The 7,477-nt window shown below is 48.4% G+C and overlaps 1 long non-coding RNA gene across 5 annotated transcripts in view; it reads left to right on the forward strand.

The window, feature by feature from the left end:
- Positions 1-7,477, forward strand: part of LOC131381909 (uncharacterized) — a 49,227-nt gene that overhangs the window by 26,772 nt on the left and 14,978 nt on the right. The gene's annotated exons all lie outside the window — the stretch shown is intronic.

The raw sequence follows: 7,477 nt of genomic DNA on the forward strand, positions 1-7,477 counted from the left end.
TTAGACGGAGTCTTTCTCTGTCCCCCAGGCTGGAGTGCAGTGGCGCGATCTCGGCTCACCGCAACCTCCACCTCCTGGGTTCACACCATTCTCCTGCCTCAGCCTCCCGAGTAGCTAGGACTACAGGCGCCCGCCAACACGCCCGGCTAATTTTTTGTATTTTTAGTAGAGACGGGGTTTCACCGTGTTAGCCAGGATGGTCTCGATCTCCTGACCTCGGGATCCTCCCTCCTCGGCCTCCCAAAGTGCTGGGATTACAGGCTTGAGCCACCGTGCCCGGCTTGAATATTTTTATGTGTAAACATTTTAAATGAATCTTAAATACCAGATGGAGACTGTTCTAATTCCTGAAAGCAGCTGAGTCTAGGCAGCCATCATTAAGCTACCCACTGGAAAAGAGGAACTTGACGTGGTGTTACTGAGGATGGCTAGTGAAAATCACTAAAAATGCTTACATTTGTGTAGGATGAGACACCCCAATAAACCTGTTGCAACTGCATTTCCTTCCAGTCTTTTTTCTATGCATCTTTTTATTTGATTGATTGATTGAGACGGGGTCTCCCTCTGTTACCCAGGCTGGAATGCAGTGGCACAATCTCGGCTCACTGCAACCTCCACCTCCCAGGCTCCTGAGCAGCTGGGACTACAGGTGCACACCACCATGCCAGGCTAATTTTTGTATTTTTGTAGAGATGGGGTTTTGCCCCATGTTGCCCAGGCTGGTCTCGAACTCCTGGACTCAAGTGATCCGCCCACCTTGGCCTCCCAAAGTGCTGGGATTACAGGTGTGAGCCACCGCACCTGGCCTTTCATGCATCTTTTTAAACATTGTTCAGGTCTTACCACCTAGGCAATTTTGTTCTTTTAAAACCTGCTGTTTTCTCATAACCACTTTTTATTTATTTATTGAGGCAAGATCTCACTCTGTCACCCAGGCTGTAGTGTAGTGGCATGATCACAGCTCACTGCAGCTTTAACCTCCTGGGCTCAAGCAATCCTCCCACCTCAGCCTTCCAAGTAGCTAGGACTACAGGTGCATGCCACCACACCTGGCTAATTTTTTGTTTATTTTTTGTAGAGATGAGGTCTCACTATGTTGCCCAGGCTGAGCCTCATTTCTTACCTGTGAAGTGGAGATGACTCTACCGTTCATGGTCATGAGGATTAGAGGTATGCTCAATAAATGGTAGTTGTTAATATTATAATGAATAGGTAAAGATTGCTATCTAAGGCCGGGCGCGGTGGCTCACGCTTGTAATCCCAGCACTTTGGGAGGCCGAGGCGGGCGGATCACGAGGTCAGGAGATCGAGACCACGGTGAAACCCTGTCTCTACTAAAAATACAAAAAATTAGCCGGGCGCGGTGGCGGGCGCCTGTAGTCCCAGCTACTCGGAGAGGCTGAGGCAGGAGAATGGCGTGAACCCGGGAGGCGGAGCTTGCAGTGAGCCAAGATTGCGCCACTGCGCCCCGGCGTGGGAGACAGAGCGCGACTCCGCCACAAAAAAAAAAAAAAAAAAAAAAGATTGCTATCTAAAAAGCTGGCTGCAGTATTCCTCTTAGGAAAGTGTCTTTTTTCAGGAAATACCTTGACAATCTGTTTGGACGTGAAGGGTGAATCCCTGTTCCTCCTTATCCCCACTCAACATAGTTGATAATTAGAAAAAGAAAGATCTTAACTGGGCACAGTGGCCCACACCTGTAATCCCAGCACTTTGGGAGGCCAAGGTGAGCAGATCACTTGAGCTCAGGAGTTCAAGACCAGCCTAGGCAACATGGCGAAACCCTGTCTCTACCAAAAATGAAAGAAATTAGAAATTAGCCAGGTGTGACAGTGCACACCTGTGGTTGTCCCAGCTATTTGGGGGGCGGAGGCAGGAGGATCACTTGAACCCAGGACGTTGAGGCTGCAGTGACTTGAGATCACACCATGCAACTCCAGCCTGGGTAACAGAGTGAGACCCTGTCTCAAAAAAAAAACAAAAAAAACCTAAGTACCCTGAAAAATGCAGTGAGAATTGTGTGTCTCTGGGGAGGCGATGGGGATAAGCCCAGGATGAAGGAATTGAGGGGGCCAAGGAAGTAGGGCAGGTGGCTGGGGAGATTGAGAATGACCAGCCACCTGAGGGCAGCTGAGGGTACTGAGGAACAGCCTCACCAGGGAGATGTTCCCTGTGGCAGATATGAAGGGACTGGACTGTCAGTGCGTCTTATGTGCTGGCTATGACTTAGCCTCTGTTGTCCCCAAATCAGGGTGAACATCAGAGCACCTACTGATTTTGAAAAAAAATGAAGGAAAAGCCCTAGGTTCCATGTCTGGGCTGATGCCAGTGGAGAGAGGGACCATTTAAAAAAAATTTTTTTTTTAGAAACAGGGACTTGGTATGTTGCCCAGGCTGGACTGGGCTTAAGCCATCCTCCTGCCTTAGCCTCCTGAGTAGGTGGGACTACAGTCATGTGCCACTGCACCTGGCTTGAGAAGGGACCTTTTTTTTTTTTTTTTTGAGACGGAGTCTCACTCTGTCGCCCAGGATGGAGTGCAATGGCATGATCCCAGCTCACTGTAACCTCTGCCTCCCAGGTTCAAGTGATTCCCCTGCCTCAGTCTCCCAAGTAGCTGGGATTACAGGCGTGTGCCACCACACCTGGCTAATTTGTATTTTTAGTAGAGACGGGGTTTCACCATGTTTGGAGATGTTGGAGGAGATGCCTCCCACCCTTTATGGAATGGGCCAAAGCCATTCTAACTTCAGTGTTAATGAGAAGGATGATCCCATACAGCAGGAAGTGTGGAGGGCAGATGCTCAGGCTGACATTAAACAACAGTCTGAGGAAATGTGAAACGGGCAGGGAATATGGCTTTCATAGGCATGGCCTATTTGGGGTTCTCAGGTGCCTTTTGTTTGTTTACACAGTTGAAAGCATTTTAAAATATTCTCAAGACCTGGAGTGGGGTGAGCCCTGGAAAGGGGCCCCATGTAATGGGGATGTCCACCTCTCCTGAGTTCCCACCCAGTGATCTGGCTTGGCCTTTCCTCCTGAGCTCTGGCCCTGGGCTTGCAAGAGGGTTGTGAGGTATGGGGCTGTGTTATTGGGAAAGGCAGCCTCGAGTGAGGGCAGGTAACATCATTTTATCCTGTGTTCATCCTGGTGTCCAGCCTCAGTATGCTTCCCACCAAACTGGCCTCCATGTTAGAACATGGTCTATCCTGCCCCTGGGGCTCTTCACAGTCCGATGGCTGGCCAGCATTTTCCAGCAGCTTCTACATAGTCTGAAAGGGCCCTCTGTCTCCCTTGGTGACATGAAGAGGTTTGTCACTTCAAATGTCAGCTGTTATTTGGACTTGAAGGGCAAGTTTGCCCATGTCCACCTGTGAGCACCCTGCCCCCCTCCCTACATGTCCCAGTCCTAGTACTCCAGGGTCCTACTCTAATGCCACCTGGGCAGCATCTTAGACCAGGACGGCATCTCATTTTTCTCCACAGCACCAAAGGATGTATTTTCCATCACTTCCCATGCCTCATTCTCTCTTATGTTATAGACACTTCTTTCTGTGTATGTCCCATGTCCTGTGCTACTTTACTGTATGCTAAAGCTCCTTGAGGACAGGAATTAAGTGTCTCTTAGCACACTCAGAATATCTGTTGAATGAATTAGTGGCTGCCAAGTGCCAGGAACTATTATTCTAGGCAGTGGGAATACAGAGATGAATTATCTTTGCCTGATCCCCATTAGCAAAGAAATCTGGTCTCATATGGGGAGATAGATCCCTAAAAAGATGATGCAATAGTGGAAATATGTGCAGAACAGGGAGGTGGCACAAAGTATCACATCCATCATGATGGAGTCCTGGGCTCCCTGGTCAGACAGTTCCGAATTCAAGTCCTGGCTCTGCCACTTCACAGCTATGTGACATTGGCAGTTGCTTCTCTGGGACTCCATGAGAATAAAATAGTACCTACCGCACAGGGTTGTTGATGTATGTAAGACCCCTGTCATGGTGGTTGGCACATGGTAGTGATGTAATACACATAAGCTGTCTTGTGGAGGGGGCAGGAAAAGCTTTGTAGGCAAGGGGCAATCTGAACTGAGCTTCTGAAAAAGAGTTCCTTAGACAAGAGATAAGTATTTTAGAGGCAGAGGAAACTTCACAAATAAGCAATAGTTTATCATCATCCAAAGAAAAGCTTTGAAAAATGAAACACAAGCCCCACAGCTCATGGAGTTTGTGCTGCTTAACATGGACTCCAAAACATTCAGCAGCTTCAGGGGACAGATTTTGACTTGGAAGGAGGGAGGGAGATGTTAATAATCTTGAAGTCCCTCTTCATTGCTGCCACAGGCTCTGACCTCTGCCTAGTATGGACTGGCCATGGGGTAGGGTGCCAGATTTTGGAGGGCAGAAGACTTCCCTGAAGGAAAAATAAGTTATTTTTTTGGTATGCCCATTCACAGCAATACAAAGAAGTTTTATTTCAGGGGTTCCTACCTCTGCACTGCCCTGTCCTTAAAGGAAACTTGTTTTGTTAGGATGGATTAGTCTCTTAAATATTTGGTATTTCCTTTCACAGCAGTTTAGCAAGAGATACAAATCCAGACATTAATCATTCTGCCCTCCTCCTACCTTCCCCCAGTGAAAATCATTTCACACCATCTACCAGTCGCCCTCCACTCTTGGAGAGGTGCAGAGTAGGGTAGGCAGAGACTGAGAGGTAGGGTTTGTAAGGAGTAGAATTCTGGAGACACTGCTGCCAGGTGCTCAGCAGCCAGGCACATAAATTATGTAAACTGGAGGGAATCCCGCCAGCCTTCCTCCTCCAATGGACATGAGGGATTTGTGAGACACTAGTGATACTTCTGGGTAAGTTTTAGGTACCTTTAGAGTGAGTGCTGATCATTGTCACTCAAGGTAGGAGAGGGCATGGCTGTGAAATTTCCTCCAAGAGGCACTCGTGAGCCAGGCACCATGGCTCACGCCTGTAATCCCAGCACTTTGGGAGGTCAAGGCGGGCGGATCACTTGAGGCCAGGAGTTTGAGACCAGCCTGACCAATATGGTGAAACCCTGTCTCTACAAAAAATACAAAAAAATAATTAGCCAGGTGTGGTGGCGTGTGCCTGTAATCCCAGCTACTTGGGAGGCTGAGGCAGAAGAACCTGGGAGGTGGAGGTGAGCCGAGATAGCACCACTACAGCCTAGGTGACAGAGTGAGACTGTCTAAAAAAAAAAAAAACAAAAAACAAAAAACCAGAAACTATCACTGGGAGCTTAGGAGTAAAGCCTGAGGACAAGGCAGACCTGAGTTTGAATCCTGACGCTTCCACTTACTATGTGACCCAGGGGAGTTCCTCCATCCCTCTGAGCCTGTTTCCTCATCTGCAAGAGGGGGTTGATAATAGAATAATGAAACCAACCTTGTAGGTTGTGCAGAGGATTAGCTCATGATGATGGTTTCTTTTGGTCTTCACAAAAGACCTGATCAGGAAACAGGCTCAGAGATTTAGGGATTTCTCCAAGGTTGGCAGAGAGCAGATGATGGAGCTGAACAGCCAAAGCTCAGGTGGTTCTTTTTTTTTTTTTCTTTTTTTTAGAGTTAGGGCCTCACTCTATTACCCAGGCTTGAACGCAGTGGCGTGATCATAGCTCACTGTGACCTTGAACACTTGGGCTCAAGCGATCCTCTTGCCTCAGCCTCCTGAGTAGCTAGGACTACAAGCGGGCACCACCAGGTGCAGCTGTTCTTCATTTTTTGTAGAGATGGAGTCTTACTATGTGGCCCAGGCTGGTCTCAAACCCCTGGCCTCAAGTGATCCTCCCGCCTTGGCCTCCCAAAGCTCAGGCTGCCAAGGGAGCAGTGCTTTGGAAGATGCAACAGCCTGCTTGCTGTGTTGTTCCCCTCCTGCCATGTGACAGATGCTCCTTTCTAATACCTGTGGTCCCTACCTGTCCATGGACATGCTCACAGGTCTCCAGGGAGCAGAACTAAAATGAGTTCAGGAACTCAGGCTGGCCCAGTCAAGTCCTTGGTTCAAGGCCAGGTTCTCTAACACTCGGTGGGTATGACCAGATTCTGTGGTGGTCACAAAGCTACGTGTCCACAGGGCCTCCACATTCTAGGGTCACCCTTTCCTTTGATACTCACATCTAATGGCCTAAGCCTCTATTCCACACAGTCTACAAAGCCCAGCAGCTTACCAAGGATTTTGTGTAAATGGCTTAGAATTGCTCTTTTAAAAATTCAGCTGAGAGTCTTTGCCTTTACACCAGAACAATGTAATTCTAGGCAGGGTGCAGTGGCTCACGCCTGTAATCCCAGCACTTTGGGAGGCCAAGGCAGGCAAATCACCTGAGGTCAGGAGTTCGAGACCAGCCTGGCCAATGTGGTGAAACCCTGTCTCTACTAAAAATACAAAAATTAGCCAGGCGTTGTGGCGCATGCCTTTAATCCAGTTACTCCAGTTACTCACGAGGCTGAGGCAGGAGAATTGCTTGGACCTGGGAGGCAGAGGTTGCAGTGAGCCAAGATCACACCACTGCACTCCAGCCTGGGCAACAAGAGCAAAACTCCATCTCAAAAAAACAAAAAAAAACAAAAAACAATGTAATTCTGATACCAATGTGGGTCTAAAAATTTTTGTGCTGTTTGTTCCCCTAGGTCAGTTTTTCTCTCCTTTACCATTGTTTGTTTTCTTCTTGCTTGGAAGTTAAATGCTGTCTCTATCCTTTTAGGGGTTTCCCTCTTCTCTGAGATTTCTCAAGATGCCCAGGGTGCCTTAAGTCTGCCTGTCCCCTCTTGTTCCTCATTCTTATTCCCATTAATTTTCCATAGTGCTTACTTCTTGCCTCCTGTTTATTGTTCTTTCCCTCTTTTCTTCATACATTCACCATTAACGGCGCACCAACCTTTTACTTAACATCAGGTAGATAACATGGTGGGGGAGACAGGTTGCTGAGCTTCTTAGAGCCCCTTGGCCATGAGGAGTCCCTGCCCACATCCCTCCTCAGGTGCTAGCTGGGTAGGCCATGTCAGATCCCCTCTATAAGTCTTCCCTCCCAGAGCCCCAACCCCGCTTCACACCTCCCTGGTCCACCCTACTCACCCTCCTGCTGTCACTGTCCCCTCACCTTGCCCAGTTTTTCTCCTTGTATTTCTCATTATCTGAACTCATATTTAAGTTGTCTGTCTCTCCCATTAAGCCTCACAGTGGTGTCTTGTTCACCACCATATCCCAAGAGCATGAAACCATGCCTGGCACACAAGCAGTAAAGACAAGCAGTGGATATTTGTTGAACACATGGGTGAATTCTGGCATTCTAAGTCTTCAGTGGGACCATCTACCTGTCAATCCCAGTAGAACTGGTGCAACGAAGTGGAAAAGGGGTCTCCTGGGATCCCACTCCCACCCCAGGTGCTGGGGTATGGACTGCCCACCTCTGGGTCCCAAAGACCCCCACAGCTGAAAAACTGGACTCAAGGG

The sequence above is a fragment of the Hylobates moloch genome, unplaced genomic scaffold (assembly GCF_009828535.3).
Source record: "Hylobates moloch isolate HMO894 unplaced genomic scaffold, HMol_V3 SCAFFOLD_19, whole genome shotgun sequence".
NCBI lineage: Eukaryota > Metazoa > Chordata > Mammalia > Primates > Hylobatidae > Hylobates > Hylobates moloch.